Here is a 23,543-nt window from a genome sequence, read left to right as displayed (position 1 = left end):
TTGTACATGCATAATCATTGCAGCACGGCAAATATCAGAAACAACCTATATATCTGGCAATAAAGGACTTGAAATGATATAATAAGGCACCACGTAATCATCAGTGGTGATGCCATTGCTCTGAATGTATAGACATGGAAATATAGCCACAGTATATTATTAATTTAGAAAATCCGATTATAGGAAATTCTGTGATACCAGCAATTTATATATTATACATTTGTATGTGTAGAAAAGATCTGAGTCATGAGATTATGGCTTATTCTCTTTGTATATCCTATTTCTCTAAAGAAGAAATAAATAGACCTGTAAAACAAATTGAGAGAATAAAATAAATTGCAAAGGGAAAAGATTTTCAAAGGATAAGAAATGATACCATTAAAATGATGCCATTAAAAGACAGGTGCACAACACTATCTTTTTATGATCCACGTTGTTTTCCCACCAGAAGGAGGCCTGAGCAGGGAGTGGATCTGTGGACCTACCACGTTTTCCCGGGAATGGGGCTGAGCCATGACTCCTGGTGTCCTGGTCTCTAACAGTGATAATCTCATCCCCTGTTGTTATAAGAGCAGTGACCTCTAGTAATATGCTAAAAAGCAAGGGGGAAAGGCCTCAAAACTAATATCAACTACACCAGCTGATCATTTGCAAATAGGACTATGCAAGAAGAATGTAAGGTATAATTCCCAGAGCCAGGGATTAAGAAGAGACTTTGAAGATGGTTGGAAGGTGAAAGCACTACGACACCATAATCATGCTGCTCAGCAACAGAGTAAAGCCAAGATCACCACTGCGGTGCTAGGTGTTTGGGGGCTCAGTGAAAGGAGGGCATGATTGACAGAGGGACCGCAGGGACAGACTCACAATTCTGCAGTGCTTTAAAGTGCTGAAGGAAATGTTCAAGGAGGGTACCAAGGCATTGCTTTAGCCCTTGTATAAATGATGTCAAATCTATGGAAGCAACTAAATGCTCAAGTAAATGCCCTTCAGGCTAAGACCCTCCTCTTTCATCCAGGCTGTTGACTCTACTCCTTCCCCTGGGTCAGTAACTCCAAGTTATTGACCCTACTCCTTCTCCTGGGATATTGGAATGACCACCACCGCAAATTCATGGAACAGTTAGTATCCCTGAGGTGAGCAATTAGTCCTTTGTACCTAAGGCTAAGACAGGAACAGCCCAGTTAGCTGTAGGTTCCCTGGAAATTGTTTTCTTCCTAGCATTCTTGGATGGATCTGTGTTGGTGCCATGAAAGGTTGGGAATCACTCGAAGCTTCTGCTGTCTGTTCTGGAGGAATCTATTTACCCCAGTCTACTTATGTTACCACCATGATAAAAAAAAAAAATGGCAGGTGAAAGTAATGGAGGAAGGACTTTCTGTGCATATAATTGGGACATAAGCCTCTTTGTCCCAATTATTTCAATGAGTCTTCACAACACCCTCTCCACCTTCCTTCAAGGGTAAAGAGAAGTTAAGTAACTTGCTCCTCAAGGTCATTCAAATAGAAAGGAGATAGGTGTGGGATTAAATCTAGGCTGTATGATTCCAATTGTAATCACTGGCATACCTTCTGACTCTTGTAGAACATGTTATAACATATATGTACGATGACTGTTTAAAGTAATAGTAATCATTTGAAAAAACTGACATCAGACGTAACCAAGCTAGAAGTACACAGGATTCAGAATTTTGATTTTTCTGATCTTCTTATAACGAAAGAGGGCAGTTGGTGAATTAGAACCCCATGGTTCTTCCTTAGTTTTCTTTTTTCACACAGCCATGATAAATAGAAAGATACGAATGAACTCCAACGCTCTGGGAAGGGAAAGACCTCTGAAAGAATCTGGTGTTGTATTGCAGTGTTGTACCCAAAGGGGGAAAAGCATGCTCTTAAGTATACTGTATTTGGTAAGTGGTAACCATTTGGAAAACAGAGGTGAAATGAAAATTACCTGTTAAGTCTCAGCCATTCCACAGCACATTTCAGCTGAGAATGCTTAAAAATAAAATACCCGAGAAGGCAAGCTATTTGCAGTTCTATTTGTACGTGATCTTATTTTCCCCATGTGCGAGGAGAATGTTCCTTCAAGGTTGTCACTGTCATCATGGAACGCTCACTCACTCATTCAATACATGTTTCTGGAACATGAACTTCATGCTGGGGAACTGAGCACTGGGGTTACTCAGGTGAATCAATGTTCTCTTCTGTGGAGGGAAGCAAGGACAGACCCCAGGATCTTAATATCTTAATAGTATATGGTAGCGAGGAGAGGAACAGATGCACATTAACATAAAGATATATACGCTTGCCCACATACACGCATATGCTATCTTGCCACACTGCGGGAGGGAAATATCAATCACACTGAAGATATTAACAGAATGTCTGGGTGGCTTCCACCTCGATCGCAGAAGATTGCATGGATGAGTTGAGTTTTCAAAAGTTTGGGGGAAAAAATGACAGAATAAAGTATTGTGGCACAGAATGTGGAGACATTTTCTGTCTTGGCAGAGATCATTTCACAGAGAATCTGAGGAGTCCTCAGTATCGTGAAGGAATATAATTTGAATTAGAAAGAGCTCAGGTGAAACACCCAGGCAGGGATCAAATATCAGAACTGATATGTATGTTTTCCGGCATTTGTCTAAGTGGAGTCTTAGAAACAAAATACCCCCTCCAGGTCCTTCCTTTGGAATCTAAAGTCTTTGTATATGAGATGACATGCAATTATTATACCGAATTCTAATAAATACAAATAAAACCCAAGTCCTTTTTAAAGGCTTGAGCTGTAGATCAAGCGGGGTTAAAGCGTCTGTTTTGCCAATTACTTTTCAAACCTGAAAAAGTTGTTTTCTTCCCTTGCTTTAAGGTCCTTTAGGGAAGGAAGGCTACTGCGAGTGAATGCAGGCACAGATCTTAGCCCTCTGTCTGGCGCATAGTACTTGCTCTGTAAATATCAGCTAGGCTTTTATCAGTAATACCTCTTTACGGTTTTATTAAGAATATAACATGAAAATCTTGTGCGCAGTGACTGATGCACTGTCTTACACAATTTAGTTTTGCTTCGGTAAAACAAGTGCTTTGAGACATCGCCAATATCCTAGAAATTGTGGCGAACGATGTCGCACAGTGATGAAAAGGGTAGAGTCCTCCCTGCCACGGAATCTGAGTGTACTTGGGCTTCATTTGCAACAAACCACAATGGCTAACCGGACGTCCTTATTTGCTTTATTTGTTTTTTATTTACCTATTAATTCCTAAGAAATTCAGAGATCTCTATAAAATATTTTGGTCATCAGAAAACTTTTAAAATGCCTCTAGCACAATGTACTACCGAAGCATTTCTGCATTTAAAAAATGTTTTATGTTAGTAAAAAATATATATACTCTAAAAAAAAAGTTCACTAAATAATTTTACCTTTGTTCATGTATGATCGTCACAGTAGGCTTCCATGAGGTGAGCCCAGGGCTGGAGGGGATGAGTGGCGGGGTGGCAAGAGTTTTAGAGGAAACCAATAATTTAAGGACATACATGACTTGCCGATGCTAACAGGAGAAGTGAGCAAGGAGGAAATTCTTCTGTACTAGGTTGCCTCTGTATAGAAGGAAGGAATCCTCTTGTTTTTCTTCAGAGCCTAGGTGGGGGCAGCTTCAAGGAAGCCTAGGAATTGATAGCACATACCCATGAAATTTTCACCTTTTTCAACCACCCTTTCCCTTATCTGGTTAAATATAATTCCCTGCCACTTCTGGGTTGCTATACAACCATTAAGCTCATCCCTCTGCTCCTTTGCTTTCTTCCCTCTTCAGACAAAACTATTGTGTCCAACAATGATAATAATTGGGATAAAAGGTGCTGTCTCCATACAACAGGATATTATTTGATAATAAAAAGGAATGAGTACTAGGACATCCTCTGGCATGGATGAACCTTGAAAACATTTGACTCGATGAAAGAAACCAGACACAAAAGAACTACATACGGTATGATTCCATGTATACGAAATGTTGAATATGGTATGGATACAGTTCCGTATCAGTTTGAATACAGCATAAGCTAATTGGTAGAGACAGAAAGTAGATTAGTGGCTGTCTACGGCAGGGTGGAGAGAATGAGGAATGACCACTGATTGGGTAGAGAGATTCTTTTTGAGATGACAGAATGTTCTAAAATAAGAATGTGGTATTGATTTATATGTTCAGAAGAGTGAATTGCATGGAATGTGGCTTATATCTCAATACAGCGGTTAAACAAATAATCATCACGGGAATGCTCAAAAATTATTATAACCGTGTCATGTTTGCATAGGGCAAATATTTTATATACATTAATTTGGCATATCTAGTGAACCCTCAAAACTGCATTCTAAGCCTGGTTCTATTTTATTTCCATTTTTTTTAAAAAAATGAGCAAACTGAGAAAGTTAATCTCCCAAGGTCCCACAGCGAGTAAATGACAGAGTTAGGATTTAAGCTTGGGAAGTCTAACTTCAGAATTCTGCTCTCTTAATGCCTTTGCTATTCAGGTGCTACTGACCGCCTTCCTGTACCCTTACATCTTACGTTCTGGGCACCTGGAAGCAGCGACTGTGCCCTGATTTCTCCTTTGCACGTATTTGCCTGTTTTCTTCCTCCCCTTTCCTTTTTCCCCGTAAGTGAGGTATAAATGGCATACAATAGACTGAACCTTTTAAAAGTGTACAATTTCACAACTTTGACATCTGTAATATTGTGAAACCATCACACATCAAGGTAACCCATATGATCAGGACAATAAACTTATGTGTTATCCCCAATGTCTCTTCATGCTCCCACATCCCACTTCTGGTCTGATGCTCCTCCCTCCACTTGTTCCCAAGCCACTGCTGATCATTTTCTGCCATTTACAGATCTGGAGTCAGACAGTATATACTCTTTTGTTCAGATTCTTTCCCACAGTATAATTATTCTCAGACTTCCATGTTATTGTGTGCCTAAAATTCTGTTTGTTTTCATTGCTGAATAGTACTCCATACATGGGAATGCCGCAGTTCTCTCTTATTCAGGCATTGGTGTACCGTTGGATTATTCCCATGTTTTAGCTATTACAGATGAAAATCTATGAACACTGGTATAAAAATCTTGATAGGGACATAGCTTTTTATTTCTTTTGCATTAATATCTAGGAGTAGAATGGCTGAATCATATGGTAAGCCAAACTCTTCCAAATTGGTTGTAACATTTCACATTCCTACTCGATTCCTGTCGAGTCCCTCCACATTCTTGCCAACACTTTTTGATCTTAGTCATTCTAGTAGGTGTGTAGTGGTATCTCATGGTGGTTACAAGATGGTTACAAGGTGGTTACAATCACTAATGATGTTGAATATCTTTTTAATGTGTTAATTTGCCATCTATATGGCTTATAACTTATTTACCATCTTCCTTGTATGAGTTGTCTGCCTTCTTACTACTAAGTTTGGTGAGCCCTTTATGTATGCTGCTTATGAGTCTTTTATGAGATACATGGTTTGCAAATATTTTCTTCCATTCTGAAGCTTATCTTTTCCTTCTCTTAACAGTATTTTCCCAAGAGTTGAAGCTTTTAATTTTGGTGAAGTCCAATTTATTATTTTTTTTCTTTTATAGATTATGCATTTGGTATCGTATCTATAATATTTTCACCAAACCCAAGATCAAAAAGATTTTTCTACCATGTTTTCTCCTTTAAGTTTCATAACTTCACATTGTCCATGGTCCATTTTGATTTAATGTTTATATATGGCGTGTGGTATAGCTTTACATATGGACATCTAGTTTTTCCAGGACTTTTTGTTGAAAAAACAATCCTTTATCCACTGAATTATTTTTGTGTCTTTGTCAAAAATCATATATATGTATGTGTGTGTGTGTGCTTGCACGCACATGTGTGTATTCATATTGATTCCTTTCTCATTGTCTTTGCTTATCAAAATCCCATTTGTCCTTCAAAGTCAAGTTTAGATGCCTCACACTCTAGAAAACCACCCCAAATTGTCTTACTTGTTATGTTTTGTATTCATGGTCAAGTAAAAAGAAAAAAAAAAAAACAGTCCTATATTAACAGTGATTATCTCCAGCTGTGGGATTTGAGATGATTTATATTTTGGCTAATATATTTTGTCAGCATTATCTGAATTTTCTACCCTCAGCGTTTATACTTCATAGAGAAAAAACAATTTGGTTTTATGTTTATAGCATATTCTTTGCCATACACTTTGCCATACACATAGATTTTGTTTTGTTTTGTTTTGAGTAAATAAAATCCAACCTAACTGTTGGCGTATATACACACATGAGGACACACACACACATTACAATGGCTCATGTAACAACAACAACAACAACAACATCTCAGAACCGAGTAACCTCAGGCATGGAAAGACCTAGATGCTCAGTAGCTAGTAGGTGGGACCTACAATGGCTGATCTCATGGCCCTACTCTCCTCACTGCTGGCCTTTTTCTCAGGCAGTCTCTCCTCCACAGAAGCCCAGGCCACCACAGGCTTATATGACTTTGGCAATTTGGGGGGACGGAGGGGATTCCCTATTGTCCGTGTAAAACGTTTTGGGGTTCACTTGCCTTGTTACATGCCCTCCTCTCACAACCAATTGTGTTGACTGATTGTTCAAGTTATTTCTCACTGCGTAATCATTTGAGGTGCTCAGTCCTACCTGAGTGTCTAAGGGTTATGTCTGGAAAAGATAAACTGAGACACTCTATGAAAAGAATAGCTAAAACATAGAAAAATACCCAAAATAACCAGTGTGTACTACTTTCCCTTTCTTATATCATCCAAGCAATCTGGTACATAGACATCACCTAAATCTGAGAAATTTGGAATGGAGATTGTTCAAGTTCACTGTCACAGTTTTCTATGGCTGCTGTCACAAATTACCACAATCTCAGTGGCTTAAAACAACACAAATCTATTGTCTTTCAGATCTGGAGGGGATAAAAATGAAGGTGTTGGCAGAGTTGCCTTTCTTTTGGAGGCTGTCGTGGAGAGTCTGTTTCCTTGCCTTCTCCAGCTTCCAGGGGCTGTGGTCTACGGTCTCTTTCTCCATCTTCAAATATCCTCAGAGCCAGTGGTGTGACATCTTCAAATTGTTCTCTCTGTGGCTCTGACCCTTCTGCCTCACTCTCACTAGGATCCTTGTGATCACATTGGGTCCACCTCCGCAATCCAGGATATTTCCCTCATCTCAAAATCTGGACTCATTCACACCCATAAGGTCCCATTTGCTACATAGAGTGACAATGCCACAGGTTCTGGGGATGAGTATATGGGCATGCTTGGAGGATGGTAATTCAGTCAAACATAGTCACAGGGCATTAAGTGGTAATGATGAGTGTTTAAACCCTGTTAACCAACTTGAAGATCGGTGTCTTTTCTAATTTATCACAATTGCATCATGTAACAGTGGTTGTGTATAAACTTGTCTAGATTTCAAATTCTGTGACATCAGGGAATTTCATCCACCATAGAAAACAAGTATGTGTGAGTGGGGGGGGGGGGAGGTGCTTTTTTTCTAAGACAAAGGTATAGGTGGAGAAAAAAGCTCAATTTTACTTGTAACTTGGATCATTTCACACTGACAGTTGCCTCCTTGGCCCTCCCTCTTGATTAATAAAGCAATAATGTAGATTTGTTTGCACCTCCTTTATTTGATGAATCCTGTTTCTAGCAGAAGAATAGCATTCCATCAGTAGGCAAATCACTTAATAGTTTTCAAACAACTATATTCTTTCTCAGCTGTTCGTACATGTGTGAAGAGAAGCAGAGAACTAAGGCTGTTGTATGGATAATTTAAACAGTAAACCTCTTTTGGCTCAATCATCTGATTATTTCAACACGCATCTGGATGCAACCTTAATTGTTTTCTCTCTGGCATATTTTAGTGTACTTCCATTGCCTTTATATAAGCCACTTATTTCGTCGATGTCTTAAATTCAACTTAACCAACGTCACTTAATGAGCAGCCACTATATGACCAAAACTGTGCTGTCATCTATGGTGGCTCAAAATACAGAAAACAAAGAATCTCATTCTTTGGGAGTCTTCAGCCCCAACCGGAGAGGGACACAACTACACCAATAACTGTACAATACGGCAGCTTGTCAAGGTCATGATTGGGATAGAAAAATGATGATGGAAGTATTAAGAGGGAGAGAGATCAGTCAGTTTGGAAGGATTAGGGGGAACTTCTGGTGAGACTAGTATCCTGGAGGGTAGGGAAGAACTCGGAAGGCAGTAGTAGGATAGGAGAGTGTTGCTGCCAAAAGATATGAAAAGCAAGGAAACCTAGAACTAATCTTGGGAGCCATAAATTCTCTGGTGATACTGGGGAATGGGAAAGTACAAGGAGGTCCCAAGAGCTAAGAGACTGAAAGGAACAGGTGATGCCCAGCATCTAAAGGTGTCTAATTTATTAATCCCAATATCCTAGTAGTTTTCAACAAGTTTGCTGTGAGGGGATGATTAGGCGGTGTGTGGAGACACTTGATCTAAAGGAGGGTGGGAGGGCTGTGGGGGAGGGAGAAGGGAGGGTGATACTGCCATCTAGTGGGTAGAGGCCGGGGCTGCTGCTTAGTAGCCTACAATGCCCAAGAGCATCCCTCAAAACAAAAGAATTACCTGACCCCAAATGCCAACTGTGCCACAGATAAGAAACTCTGCAACCATCTTATGAAGTTGTAGTATTACTTTTCCTTATGGTACAGATGAGGAAATTGAGGGGTTTTGAGATTAAAAATCCTGCCTGAGATCATTAAATAATAAATGGCCAAGGAAGAATAGGGCCACGTTAGAAGGCATGAGGAATGAGACTATGATTAAGGAGCGAATGAGATTCTCCAAATATGGGCAGGACAATCATGGGCGCCATAGTGAAATGACAAGGCAAGTAAAGTGCTAAGCAAGGCATCTGGCGCACAGTAGGCACTCAGTCATGTTCCGTGCTGCTCTGAATGAGAGCTGGTGCTTTCAGCGATGTGGCATCTGTGAGTGGCTCTGTGGAATCCAGGACAGACCCGGGACTAAAGGTTGGTCTGGGGCTAGGGCAGGTGTTCAGAGTCTGAACTGGAGAGAAAGCATGTGGAGTGTAAAGGAAAGGACACATGGAAAAAAATGTTATCAACAATGGTACTAGAGAGCCTGGGCAACCAATGAATGTGTTACTATGTGTTTTGGGGGGGCAAGAGGGTTATAAAGGTGACTCTGGTTTTGAACATGAGAAATTCATTTTCCCCTCACTACCAGGAAGTGAAGAGCTGCCATGTTAGGAATTACTACACTTCCTTAAAACAGACAAATTGAGGGGAGCCTGGGTGGCTAAGTAGGTTAAGCCTCTGCCTTTGGCTCAGGTCATGATCTTAAGGTCCTGGGATTGAGTTCCGCATTGCGCTCTCTGCTCAGTGGGGAGCCTGCTTCCCCCCCTCTCTCTGCCTGCCTCTCTGTCTACTTCTGATCTCTCTCTGTCAAATAAATAAATAAAATCTTAAAAAAAAAAAAGACAAACCGAGACATAGAAAGGTAAAGCAATTAGTTCAAGGTCACACCACATTTTAAGATTTCTTTAGAAACTTACAGAGAAGGGGAATCTGACCTTTTTGAAGATACAATAACTAAATCTTTATAGGAAAGATAAGGACAAAATGACATTTTCTTTAATAATGCTTCCAAAAACAGGTTTAACATTTATTTTGCTACATACCTGTATAGATGAAAGTTACTTTAACCTCTAGCCAGGCTTTCTGGCTGAATGAGATATGTCGAGGTATCAAGGAAGAGTTTCCAAAAAGCATGGAGTGAGATTCTACTTTCTTTGTCACATTTGCTGCATTATTAAGAGAAAGCCAAGAAAAATAACCTAGATGGCGAGGTAACAACATGTGGAAGAGAAGAGAGAACCAGTGGTAGCCGAAGCCTTGGGAAATTTATGAAGGGAAGAAAGTACCACTAGTTTTAAATGAGTACCTGTTAGATGCCAGCAACTGTGCTAACTATTCATGGGCACTATTTTATTTTAACTTCATAACTGTGTAGGATACGTATGACCACTGATAGATGAGATCTTTGAGGCTTAGAGAGGCTTAATGATTTACCTAAGGTCACATACCTAGGAAGTAGTGGAACCAATATTCAAACCTCAAGTGTTGAACTCAAGTGCCCAAGATTTTACCCGTATTATAAACGTATGGCTAGAAATTAGAAACATAAATTCTTCCCTGTTTTGTATAAAGAAGATTGGATGCATAGTTGTCATTCAATGAAGCTATACCCCAGGACACTGACAGAATGGCTGGTAGAGGAGCAGCATGCCTCCTTCTCAAATCCCTACCTTATCAATGCTGTACAGTGGCTTCCTGACCTCACTCTTACCATTTTGGCACTTCTACCAAAAATTTGAATTCAGCATCTTCACTATGCATTCTATGAGTAGAGGATACAGCCATGAACAAGAAAGGCAAGGTTTCCAATCCCAGGAACAACACATTCCAGCAGAGATAAGCAACTCCACAGATTTTTTTTTTTTTTTTAAAGGCAGTCACATAAATGTTCTGCACAAAATTAAACTATGGTGATGTGATAGAAAGACAATAGGTGGCTACTTCACCTGCTTGGGAGAAATGGCCTCTCTGAGGTCAAGATCAAGATCAGTGCCTGCCAAGAACAGAAAGGAAATGTTCTAAGCTGAGAGAACTAGGGCCAAGACACTAACATTGGCACAGAAAGGGGCCCCGTGAAGATGGAGAAGCAGAGCAGCTAAGTGCTCTTAGAAGCTAAGAAGATGCTGTAAGATACAGTTGAAGAAAGGCTAAGAGAAGGAGGATGGCAGGAGAAGCAAGATTGCCCAAGTCAATAGAAGGGATTTTAATTTTCTTCCCAGAATAATGAGATGCCCTTGGGAAAACCATATGCCCTTCCACCCAGGGACTAATGTTCCAAAGGTTAGCATTTGGGTTAGAGAAGATTTTAAAGATACCAAGAAAAACAAATTTTACTTTGACTTGATCAGTTAATATTTCATATGAATAAGAGAGAAAGTGAGAGAACCCCCCCCAAACTCTTTCACTAGCTTCATTTATATCTGAAAGGAGAATTTTTGACACTTCAATCCATCAGTGGGTACCATTAATCTGCATATTGCGTTACAAGAAGCTGCCTTTCTTCTCGATTTTCCTTTTCTTTTTGTTCTCAGGAAATTAATTCATGTCATTTTCATTTGAAATCCTGTGGCATTTGACTGCACAGGCACTTAGAGGCACCTTTCTATGACTTGAAGCTTAGCGTAATGGCATTGCTTGTCAGCAGCTTTGCTTTCCACCCTAAGGAAGGGAATCTGGACTGTTGGCCCCTCAGCCCCTAAAGGTACCTATAGATAATGGCTTGATACAGGACTGTATCAAGCGCTAAAAGATCCAACTTTGGCGAGTGATGCTGGCAATTTGGTTCTTAACATTTTTCCAGTGTTGTGTTTTCCTGTGAATGGAACATTTGAACAAGTGTTTATAAGATGTCATCAATTTCACCTCAGAAATTTTGCTTTCTAAAAAGGCTGTATTGGAAATTTGGGGAGCATTTTCTGCGGTTTCAGAGTCTGACACATTGATTTATTTTATGAAAGATTGAATAATGTCAATCATCCTATTCTGTTGATCTACACGAAAACACTTCTCCAGGCAGACATATTCCAAGAAGAGCATAAAATTTAAGAGTCCTAAGGGCTCTCAAAGGCCGTCTAGTGGGTCACAGACTTTAACACCTTTCACATCATGAATAGGAATAAATATACAGTGGCTTGAAAGAGTGTTTCCAGCTCTTTATTTTAACCAGATATGTACGATCAAACATTACTAAATAAAAATTAGAAAGGAAATTATAGTTGTAAAAATATGGGATAGAATTAATCATAAATGGAAGGTGTTTGCTTTCAATTCAAAATATTAATAAGACAGACCCACTATGTTGCCCTTACGTGTCCCATTTTGCGATCGTGGGCCAGTGGAAGTCTAATCAAGGACAATGTGTGGAATTGCATATCCAGCTGAAGCCTGCGTTATAGACCCACCCACCACCACAGCCTGTGTTCTGAGCCACTCCAGTGACAGTTTTAACTGGTAGTTCATTCTCTGCTTGGAGAGCTTTATTTTTAGGAAGTGTTTCATTATAGTGCATGGAAGTTGTGGGTAGTCTCTATTTAGGATGTCACACATACACATGCACAAATAGTAAACAACAAGTTTGCACATTAATAAAATTTTGTAAACTCTAAACCTTGGCATTTCTTAAATTACTCTCCCCCTCTCTAATCCCAAAGCTGTTGCCTTTGTTTGAATCCCCATAACCTCCCATGGTTTCCAAATTGTTCTCCTAGGTCCAGTTGTTCTCCAGTTCATGTGCCTACTGCCCCTTGTGAGGTATTTTGAAAATCCCAAACTTGGGGCGCCTGGGTGGCTCAGTGGGTTAACGTCTCTGCCTTTGGCTCAGGTCACGATCCCAGGATCCCGGGATCGAGCCCCGCATCGGGCTCTCTGCTCAGCAGGGAGCCTGCTTTCCTCTCTCTCTCTCTCTGCCTGCCTCTCTGTCTACTTGTGATCTCTGTCTGTCAAATAAATTAATAAAATCTTTATTAAAAAAAAAAGAGTCAGATGCTTAACGGACTGAGCCACCCAGGTGTCCCTTCCTCCTGTCTTTTTGAGACTACCCAGTCTAACAGGTATGAGAGGGTATCTGATTGTGGTTTTACTTCACATTTCCCTGATGACTAGTGATATTAAGCATCTTTTCATGTACCTGTTGGCAATTTTATGTCTTCTTTGGAAAAGCATCTATTTAGGTCCTCTGCAATGTGGCATAACTGTTATCTTAGGGAAAACGTGAACTTGCACAAGATTTTTTGAACTTTTACCAAAATCCTTTTCAGGAAGATTGCCAACTGAAAGTTGTAGTAAGATGTCAAAAGTTCAATCAGTTACCAGTTAGTGTTCAAGCAATATATTCAGTAAGACCACAACTCCGCAATGCATCTTACAGTAGTCACCTGTCACAGAGGGTACTTATTTTACATCGAATTTCCCCTCTAAAACTCATATAGTTGTTGCTGACTTCAGAAAAAAAAATCTGTGTAGTGAATCCAAGGATTGCCAACCCCCTCCCACTGTGAAAGTTGAGTCTGAGTGTTATTTCTTTAAAAGTGCTTATTTTTGGTGTTCAGGGGATGAGTTCACTCAAATGAGAAAGGTATTTCCATTTTCCATGTAAATACAATAGGCTATTATTATTATTTTTCAAATCTGAAGCTTCTCCCAGTCATTTGCTTTCCTCAAAAATGCTGTCTATGGGAGAAACCTGAACATTTAAAAAACAAATGCAGATTGTTTAACATTATTTGCATCTCGTGCCTCTAAAGGAGCTGGAGGCCTGGCATCACAGATGTGCTAATGCATCTTCAATGTGAAGAGAACTGAATTTTGAAATCTGTGCACTTCATTTCCTGAAGACACAATAGTAATATGGCAGGGAAAACAAGACTATCATATCTTGAATCCGCACTGCACAGTAAATGCTAAAGTAAAGTGACATTCTTTAGGAGTTGTTTAGTATCAAGTGCTGATTTCGCTAGATAAAATGCAGCTGTCTTCTCAAACTACACAACTGGATTCACACCATCTACTAATTCCTGGTGGAGTTTTAAAGATACCTTTATGGCCAATTTTCTTCTCCGTGCAAAGCATCCTAATTTAGACAGTACAAAAATACCACCACGTAGTTTCTATGCACAAATACCATCTCCCTTAGAAATATTTGATAAAAGAGACTGCGTTCTACAAGGGCTTGGGTCACCATTTAAAAAGTAATGTAATGGGGTCTAAATTGAATTAGGATCGGTTGCCAAATTGTCATGCAATTGTCTCCATCAGCTTTCTTATTACTTTAAGTCATGCCTAGAATTTGTCATGTTGCCTAGTGGACCTCAGAGCAGGAGGATTCTCTCTTAAGATGCTCCCTTCCACCCCAGAGGTTCCATTCCACAGATGTTCCCTTCCTTCCCAGAGCTCATTTGCAACTGATATCTTCCTAGAAGGAAAATTTGAAGATTGCTTCCAGAATCTGAACTCTTTTGATCTCTACTTGGCATCTGATAGTGTGATCACCTTTCCCATGGCTGAATACCTAATTTAGCTCATCTCAGCCCCGCCAATCTTGGGACCACAAATTGTTTTTTTTCTTAGAATGCACATTCTGTGCTCTCTACCTGCAAAATGGCAATCCTGCCTCCATCAACTCTATGCTAACATTCATGAAGCTCTTCACACATTTAGATTTCCTACTGGGAAGTCCTCTGGGATTGCCCCCACAGAGAGGTAACGACTACCTCCTCTATTCACCCAGCTCTTTATACTTACAGCTGGTAAAATTCTGTCCTTGTTGTATCATCGTTGCTTGTAATTGGCATGCCTACTACCTACCCACTTTCCTCCCCACAGAAGATAGTTCATTCACCAATCAAAAGGTAGTAAGAGGGGTGCCTGGGTGGCTCAGTGGGTTAAAGCCTCTGCCTTCAGCTCAGGTCATGATCCCAGGGTCCTGGGATCGAGTCCCGCATCGGGCATTCTGCTCCGCAGGGAGCCTTCTTCCTCCCCTCTCTCTCTCTGCCTGCCTCTCTGCCTACTTGTGACTTCTCTCTTTGTGTCAAATAAATAAAATCTTTAAAAAAAAAAAAAAAAGGTAGTAAGAGGCCAAAAGGCCAGGCATGGTGCGAAATAACATAGGTACCAATAAATGTTAAAATAACCAGGTCTTCAGCAGATCAACTAGTAATGTATTTTTCCCACTCATCTGTAAGGTTGTTTTTTTTTTTTTTTAATTTTTCCTATTTATTTCTAGTAGTTATTTCTAAGGAATAGTTACATATTTAAAATAGGATTCGTTTGTCCTATGCATTGCAGAGAGTTCCCCCATTGTTGTGGCTTCTTGTTGTACATATGGAACATATTTTCCCTTAATTATTTCTTCCATTTAACTTATTTATTTATTTATTTGACAGAGAGAGATCACAAGTAGGCAGAGAGGCAGGCAGAGAGAGAGAGAGGAGGAAGCAGGTTCCCCGCCGAGCAGAGAGCCCGATGCGGGACTCGATCCCAGGACCCTGAGATCATGACCCGAGCCGAGCTTCTTTTTCAGAAGCTAGCTGGCACTAGAGATGGGGTGGCATGGGTAAGAAGAAAGGGCAGTGCCAAAGGGTCCACAGAGGAAACTGAGAGTGGTCTCCTAAAGTAATACAGTAAAGAGAATCGATCAGATGTTGAGCCATTTTTGAATTAGCATCAACAGATGTGGTTAGGGCAATGGGGGTAACAGAAGAGTTAGCGATAATTTTCATAATGCATGACACATAATAGGAGGTTAACACTTATCTGTTTAAATAAATAAGTGACCGATTGAATGAGAATTCTTCTTTCCTCCAAGTCCCTGTAATTGTTAAGGAAATTCGTTATTTGTAAGAGGTAGAAGTTCAGGTTCATTGCAGTGATCACCCTGATTCTTCACTCTCTTTTGTCATGTAACTTTAAAGTGGCCTCCCATGAAAGGTAGGATAACCTATCCCAATTCCTTGACAATAGGCTCAACCAAGTGATTTGCTTTAGCCAAGAGAAGTCAGCAAATTTGATTCATACAGAAACATGAAAATGTACTCATGCCTTTCTGCTTCTTTTCTTGGACTTCTACTATTGCCAAGAAATTTGCTTAGGCCAAGCTGATGAAGGGAGAGAGATATATGGAGTGAAGTGGAGTTGCCCCAGTGACCCTCGCTGAGTCTATTTTAGATTAGCTAACAGTGAACCCAGCCAAGATCAGAACAATTTTACCAATCTCTGACTGGCCTACAGACTCATGAGAAATAATAAATGATTTCTGACTTTAGCTACCAGGTCTGAGGATGGTTAATTACACAGCATCAGCTAGCTGATACAAGTTAGAATTCTCCAATTAAATTATTTTATTAGTTTTTCTGTTTACTAATTGCAGTAAGTTCTAACATTTTGTATACCATAGTGAAAAGAATATCCAGTAAGAGCCAAAAGACATATATGCTTCCATATGTCATAGACTTAGACATTTATTCATTCAACTATGTGGATAATATTAGAAATACAAAAAAAAAATGCTCTCATTAAATCAATCTTGCTTTGGGGGGAGAGTACAGACATGAGCCAATCATTTCTGTCCAGTGCCATAAGTAATAATAGGAAGTATCTGTTATAACCATGATCTCTGAAGCAAAATAACCTGAGTTAAAAACATTGCCTCCATCACTTCCTAGCTGGGTGCCCTTATTTAACCTCACCTCTACTTTCATTATCTATAAGATAGAATGGGAATGAATTATACCTACTTCATAAAATTGTTGAGAGAACTGCATGAGTTGATATCTGTAACATACTTAGAACATACTTTGATCTTTTTTTTTTTATAAAAGATTTTATTTATTCATTTGACAGAGAGAGATCACAAGTAGGCAGAGAGGCAGGCAGAGAGAGAGAGAGGAGGAAGCAGGCTCCCCACTGAGCAGAGAGCCCGATGCGGGACTCGATCCCAGGACCCTGAGATCATGACCTGAGCCGAAGGCAGCGGCTTAACCCACTGAGCCACCCAGGCGCCCCCATACTTTGATCTTGACACTCATAAACTTATCATTACATGCCAGTTATTGCTTTAAAAAAAATTAAGTATGAAGGCATTGAAAAACAAGACTATATGGGGTGGGAACTGGTTGGTGGGTAGTCATTGTAGAAACAGAAACCTGCAAATCTACCTGGACTTGAGTATCTTCATCTGTATTTCAAGGAAGAAGACTAAATAACTATTAGGCTACCTTATAGTTCTGAAATACAACATTCTTATCTAGCATCACATTTTGTCTAGCATCACGCTTGTAGTAAGTTCCCACTAAATATGGCCTTTTATCAATAAATAAAACAATAAAGTAGTTTTCAAAAGAAGTTGGTCTAAAGATGTTAATTCACACGTCACTATGTGTGACGATAGAGGCAAACTTCATAAGATTATCACGGGATATTCTGGCCCTGTTTAGTAGAACTGGAAGTGAAAAGAGACTATCTATTCTCAGAATTTGTAGCATAAAGATCCAAATCATAAGTATGTATTATGCTTGAATAGAGCAGCTTCAAGCCTGCTAAATCAAATTAATAAACACAATAGACACATCCATATTTTCTCAGTGTTTAAGCAAAGTTACTGAATTCCTTCTATTTGCTTTTTTTGTATTTCTGGTTACAAGATGCTGTCCTCTGCTGTTTGCTGAAGATTACACCAGGTAAAGTCACCAGCACACAGCGAAATAACGTGATAGTTTTGTTTCACCAACTAAATGCCTACAAATCAGGAACGGAGAACAAACACAGAATTCTGTATGTCCTTAGACAAACCTGCCTTGTTAACACCATGTTCCTCTTCTCCTGGGACATCTCATTTTGATGGCATTTGTCCTGTGCAAGCTTTTGGTCACTCAGATGGGCTACCTGGAACTGTGACAAAGTGCCTGATCCCACTGTCCATTGGGTAATTTTTTCCTCTAAAAGAGCTTTTATCAAGAAATTTCCTTGAACATATACCCTGTCATTGTTGACAGTGCCTGCAACTTCTACTGAATGCATATCTACATTTATATCACTGTTAAATAACAATTTAGTCTGCATGTGCGTTTGTAGGACAGTTAGCTTGCTTACTAATTATTTCAGTTCTCTTCAAGTAAGAGCATTCAGTGACAAGTGTGGCAAATCCATTTCCCCACAGGGTGAGACATTCACCTCCTGGGATTCAGAGCTGACAACCGCAGCCTGCATGCCTCTGAACATCTTAGATGTATTCCCCCATACGACCTAGAAGTAGTCGCCAAAGTGGAGCATTGGTATTGAGTCAATCTGGGTTCAAAACTCGTCTGTGTCATTTACCAAGCATGTGGCTTTGGCATCACTTTCTCCGACTTTAAAATCTCCCAACAGGTAGTTTTTAAATAAAGTGATGTATACAAGAAGTCAGCAAAAGACCATGTCTTATGGATGCGCAATAATCACTGGTTCGGGTCGGATCAAAAAATGAAAACCAAGTGACTAATGCAAGGTTATAGAGTGTGAATGGGTAGCTGACGTGGAAAAAGAAATGGTAGCTGCCGCCGAATGAGAAGCCAAGCAGGAATGGGAACGCTTTCCCTTTTCCTTTTGGCTAAATAGCACTGATCCTTCCCTGCTGCTTTGTTTGATAGATTAATTCATTCCGAAAGGCTTTAAAGATGTCTGGTAGGTAGCTAATAATCAGCTTTGAAAAACAAATCATTGGCCTTTCCCTTGCTGTCAAAGTCGCTAAAAAGAAAATTTGCATTTCAAATGGCTTCTAGTTTACTTCAGAACCAGAGGGTAGACTCCTTTGAAGCTATCTAGAGCAACTAGTAAGTGTACTTTTTAATGGCTTATTAGTTGATAAACTGTAATTGGCATAAAGGGGCAAGAGCTTCAAAAGACAAAGTTACAGTCAACTGCCCACTAATGTTTTAAGTCCATCAGTGCAGCATTTATTTAAAAATAGAAGCATGTTGATGCAATTCATAACTACATCAAAGCTCTCCAAAAAGATGGGGAAATTCTAATAAATCATAATCCGTGTGTAAAGGCCCATCCCCTTGCAGATGCTGACATTTAAGATACATATGAAGGCATGTGCTTAGTACCCAAATAAATGTATAGATGCCATTCTTTTTTAAATTTTCTAATGCTAAGTGAGAAAATATCCATGTTCTATAAAGGGAACAGGAAAGAAAAAAAAGAACATTTGGTGTGAACTTGGATATGCCTCTGATGTTCCCTTAGTAAAAAAAAAATCTCCTTTTTGTCTAATGACATTTCTCATTATGATTAACTCACTTTGTTTAAAACTGTTTTTAAGCCAAGTACATATTCTGAGCTCCCAAAAATAAAGAAAGTGAGCACAAAGATCATTAATTAAGGAGCCTGAAGCAGATACATACTTGCTCATCTCCAACATCTATACTTCTTTATTAACAGAATGTAGTAGAGAAAGAAACCAAGAATGTAGTAGAGAAAGAATGTAATACTAATGTTTCTTGGGCCCCTCCGTCTTTCTAAGAACACTCTGTGAAGTTGAAATGTGCCACCTGCCCAGCGCCTGCCACCCCACCCCCCTCCCCGGACCCCTTAACACGCGATGATGGAAAAGCCCACAACCAGGAGGAAGGATGTTGGAATTGAGTTGTCAAGCTGTCCTGGATGTCTTGTACAAACTGAACAGGCCAATTTACTGCAACACTGCATAGGCTGAAGGCTCCTATCTCGCCTTTACAGTGCTTTCTCATGTTGATATTATCCTCCTGGACCAGTCTTCCTTCCCAGCAGCTTTTCAGTTACTCCTAGATGCTTTCTGATCAGCCTATCCTGGGTGATGCTACCATGTTAATCCTTACCTTGTGACCAGCCTGCTTGGCTAGGAGAGGAGTCTCTTACCCAGCAATCTGAAAGCAACAGCTCTCTGTGCTTAGTGATATTTCTGAATCTTACTGGAGATTTGATTTCAACGTCTTCCCCTTTGTAGCTCCAACGCCTGGCTTTCAGGATGGAAACAGGCAGGCTTTTAGAAAAACAAAACAGGGTAACTTCTCACACACAGCCCCTGAGTTTCTTTGCCTATTACTAACCTGCAAGCATTGGGGGTTGCTTTGAAACTTAGCTGTTCTGGCTCTGCCCTCCAGGTGGCAGCGGTGCCACACCGCAGAGGCTCCAATCCCCTCGTCCCCGACTTCAAGTGTTAATGCAATTGACCAATCAGTGCTAAGATGATGGGAGGTAATTGGGTAATTGTATTTTACTGATCACAAGCAGAGAAAGGGAAAGGAAAGGGGGAAAGAAAGAGGGGCAGAGGAGGGAAGAGGACTGCAGTCCGAGAGGAGATTTGGGGAGCTAGGACCCAAGACGTCAGGACGTGGCATTGGCTGAGAGAAAGCCTAGAGCCGCAGGAGGTGCCGCGGGCACAAGGAGCGCATTTATTTATCGGGGGAGAGCGGGCGGGGTGGGGGGGGGCGGGAGAGGAAGAGAGTTCGAGCCGAAGTGGATGGAAGGGGACCGGGGTTTCTGCCGCGCAGGGAGCCGCGAGCCAGGGCGATGGCGCTAAGGCCGGCGCGAAGCCGCTGCGCTCCCGAGAACGCGTCTCCTCGCGGAGGACCAGCCGGCGTCGAGAAGGTCTGCGCGAAGAGAGACCAACTTGTGGCTCCCGACGCAGCTGGAAATGAGATCAAAGCTGCAGTTTCATTCGAGAAGGAGGAGAGGAGCCAGCGATTAGGGATTTTTTTTTTTTTAATTTTTAACCTCCTTCGTTCCATTTTCTGTTTTCCTTTTTTCTTTTCTTCTTATTATTTTTAAATTTGCCTCACACCCCGTAGGTCCCCTCACTTCGCCTTTCTCCTTTGAAATAAAAGCCTAGTTTGAACTTCTTTCGCCGCGGTGCCCCCCCCCCTCCGGATGCGCTGCCCGCTGATGGAGGAGAAGGGGACCCCGGGGCTGGCAGGGGCCACCGGCGAGGGACCGCGTCACGCGTCTCCCCCGTGATCCCGGCCCTGCTCGCGGAGTTCTGCAACACCTGGAGGATCTGGACCGGGCGCCGGGGGTGGGGGCGGGGACAGAGGAAACGAAAGCCACCCCGAGCCTTAAAAAAAAGAAGAAGAAGAAGAAAAAAAAAAAGTAGAGGGGGGGGCGGTGGGAGGAATGGGTTTCTTCTTGACAGCTGACGGAGCCTTGAAATTTTCCTCCACTACCTCCGCCCCCGCCCCCGCCCCCGCCCCCCGCACTCCATTTAACGTGAGATTATGAAATTGCAGAGGCGGTGGAGGGAAGGAGACAGGATATAACAGGGAGTTTGGAGGGAGAGGGGAAGGTGGCTGGCCGGGTGGCTGAAATCAAAAATCCAATTGCGCACTGGGTTGTGATGAGAAATCTAATCAGATCTTTGGAGAAGGGGCCGGCCGGAAGGCTGGCGAGTGGGGGGAGTTGATCCCCAAATTCTTCGAAGGGGTGCTGGGGGTGAGGGACCAACGATGTAAACGGAGACTTTTTTTGGTGGCGGTGGCGGTGGCGGTTGGGTGCCTTGCAAAAATGAAGGATGCGGGACGCAGCTCTCTCTTGGAACCGAACGCAGTGGATAAACTGATTGTGCAAGAGAAAAGGAAGAAGGAAGCTTTTTCTTGGGAGACCTGGATCTTAACACAAATGTGTATGTGTGCACACAGGGAACCTTGAAAAATGAAATAAACCAGTGTCAGACCCACGGGGCTTGGTGTGTTCTGACATAAATAAATAATAATAAAACAGCTGCCCCCCCTCCCCAAAAGGATGATTGGAAATGGAGAACGGAGGATCCACAAAGAAAAAGTATTTTCGTTTTTCTCTATAAAGGAGAAAGTAAGCCAAGGAGATATTTTTGGAATTGAAAGTTTGGGGCATTTTTTTTTCTTTCTTTCTTTTTTTTTTTTTTAGGAAAGTAAAGACCTGCTATGGTGGTGTTTTCTTTTCTTTTTGAATTTCCCACAAGAGGAGAGGGAATTAATAATACATCTGCAAAGAAATTTCGGAGAAGAAAAGTTGACCGCGGCAGAATGAGGCATTGATTGGGGGAGAGAAACCAGCAGAGAGCACAGTTGGATTTGTGCCTATGTTGACTAAAATTGATGGATAATTGCAGTTGGATTTTTCTTCATCAACCTCCCCCCTACCCCCCTTTTTTTTTTCTTTATGGTGTCAAGATCACGCGTTTTCGCTTGTTCTTAACCACCTGGATTTCCATCTGGATGTTGCTGTGATCTGTCTGAAATACAGTGAGTGATCCTTATTTTCTTACTTTATTGATGAAGAAAATGCCCGTTTATTTATCATTCCTGGTTCCTTAACCCCTTCACCCCCTTTAGTGGGATTCTTAAAAGCCTGGCTATTGGGGGCCAGAAAATAGGGAGAGGGTGGCCCAGGCATCTGTTCCATCAGGTTGTGCCCACCAATAAGCCGGTTTGCTATAATGATGCAAGTTGTCTGCATCCTGGGCAAACGCCTTTGCAAATGTTCACCAGGAAAAAAAAAAAAAATCTCCCCAAGAAAGCCACTGCAGTGTGGGGTGCCTGAGCTGTGTGACTGACACTCTGGAATGCATTTAAGTTGCATGGCAGCCTTGGAGTTAGAGGCACAAATGTTTAGCCATTGGAAATCGAAGGGACCCAATTTAAATTTCATTATCCAACCTGACATTACAGATCAACAGAATGTATTAACACAAAAATATGACAATAAACCAAGCAGAGGAAGGACGGCTGTGGGTGGGTGGGTGGAGGGAGGGAGAGTGGGCATGGGGGAGGAAGTGGTGAAGAGGGGTGACTGCACTTTCCCCCATCTCTCTTGCATACACATGCTCTAATATGGTCTTCAGATTACCTAGTTCTCCCCAGTGCTAAGAATGGAAAGGAGGACCCACTTCTCTTTAACCCCACCCCTTTCAAACTAACGACTTCTTTGGATAACAGAAAGGCTGCCCAGAGATAGAAGGCAGCTTGGGCAGTTGACTTGGGTTTTGCCAGAAATCTTCCCAACATCCCCAAGACAGGGCTCTTGAGAAAAAAAACAGAAATCGAGTGTCTTGTTGTAACTTAGAAAAGGTCTGTGTGTTGAGCTCCAGTGCTTCTCATGTGACAGCTTTGTCTTGGGAGACAGAGGCCAATAAAGAAAAATAAGAGAGGATTGAAAATGCTTAGAAAGCCTCGGGGTCTGTAGGTTCACCTCTCTTTCCATCTCCTTCCCCCCTATAGCTTCCAGGGTCATGGAGCTGGCTTTTTTTCTCTTTTCTTTTCTCTCTCTCTCTCTCTTTTTTTTTTCTTTTAGCAAAACTCTTCCTCCTCATCCTTCTCCATTCTTCTCTGGGGCCTTTTATCAGAATCATAGACCCATTTAACTTTAGAGCCAGAAGACTCCTCAGAGATCTCATGCCATTTAAAAAAAAAAAAAAAAGGAAACTGAGGCCTAGAGAAGCTATAACTCTGGTTAATGGCCAAAACTTAGGAGACAGTAACTCCCACAAGCCTTTAAACAGCAGACAAAAGTCAGTTTGGGATCCAAGCTGGACAAGAATCAACACTACATAGTGTGACTACTTCTGTCCCCACATATGCCATTTTTATCTAGAAGGCTCGAGGAAGGAAACTGTCCTGAGAGCTTGAAATAAACTCCCACCACTCTGGACCTCAAGAGTAGCCATTCTCCAATATTCATATCCTTAGAATTTTTTTTTTTTTTTAATAGCAGAGCTCAGATAACCCTAGTTTTAATACTACTAAAAAAAAAAAAAAAAATTTTTTTTTTAAAATCCCCAAGTCTGGTGTATCTCGAAGGAGATAAGAGGCCGAAATCTCCTGGGTTCCTCCTTGGTGTTGGGCACATTTAATCTGGTGAG

The 23,543-nt window shown here is 41.1% G+C and overlaps 1 protein-coding gene across 11 annotated transcripts in view; it reads left to right on the top strand.

Moving 5' to 3' along the window:
- LRRC4C (leucine rich repeat containing 4C) overlaps nucleotides 1–23,543 on the top strand; it is a 1,197,418-nt gene that overhangs the window by 1,015,268 nt on the left and 158,607 nt on the right. For 3 of the 11 annotated variants that reach the window (XM_044259114.1, XM_044259110.1, XM_044259108.1), the window contains exon 1: nucleotides 20,828–21,927. The exons of 7 other annotated variants lie outside the window; for them this stretch is intronic. The gene's annotated coding sequence lies outside the window, so the exon portion shown is untranslated. Of the gene's footprint in view, nucleotides 1–20,826; nucleotides 21,928–23,543 lie in introns of those variants that run through there. One more of the 11 variants, XM_044259115.1, reaches the window with a different exon arrangement.

The sequence above is a fragment of the Neovison vison genome, chromosome 7, assembly GCF_020171115.1.
Source record: "Neovison vison isolate M4711 chromosome 7, ASM_NN_V1, whole genome shotgun sequence".
Taxonomy (NCBI): domain Eukaryota; kingdom Metazoa; phylum Chordata; class Mammalia; order Carnivora; family Mustelidae; genus Neogale; species Neogale vison.
Note: the sequence above shows the minus strand (reverse complement) of the source record. Positions and strands in the feature narration are given on the sequence as shown.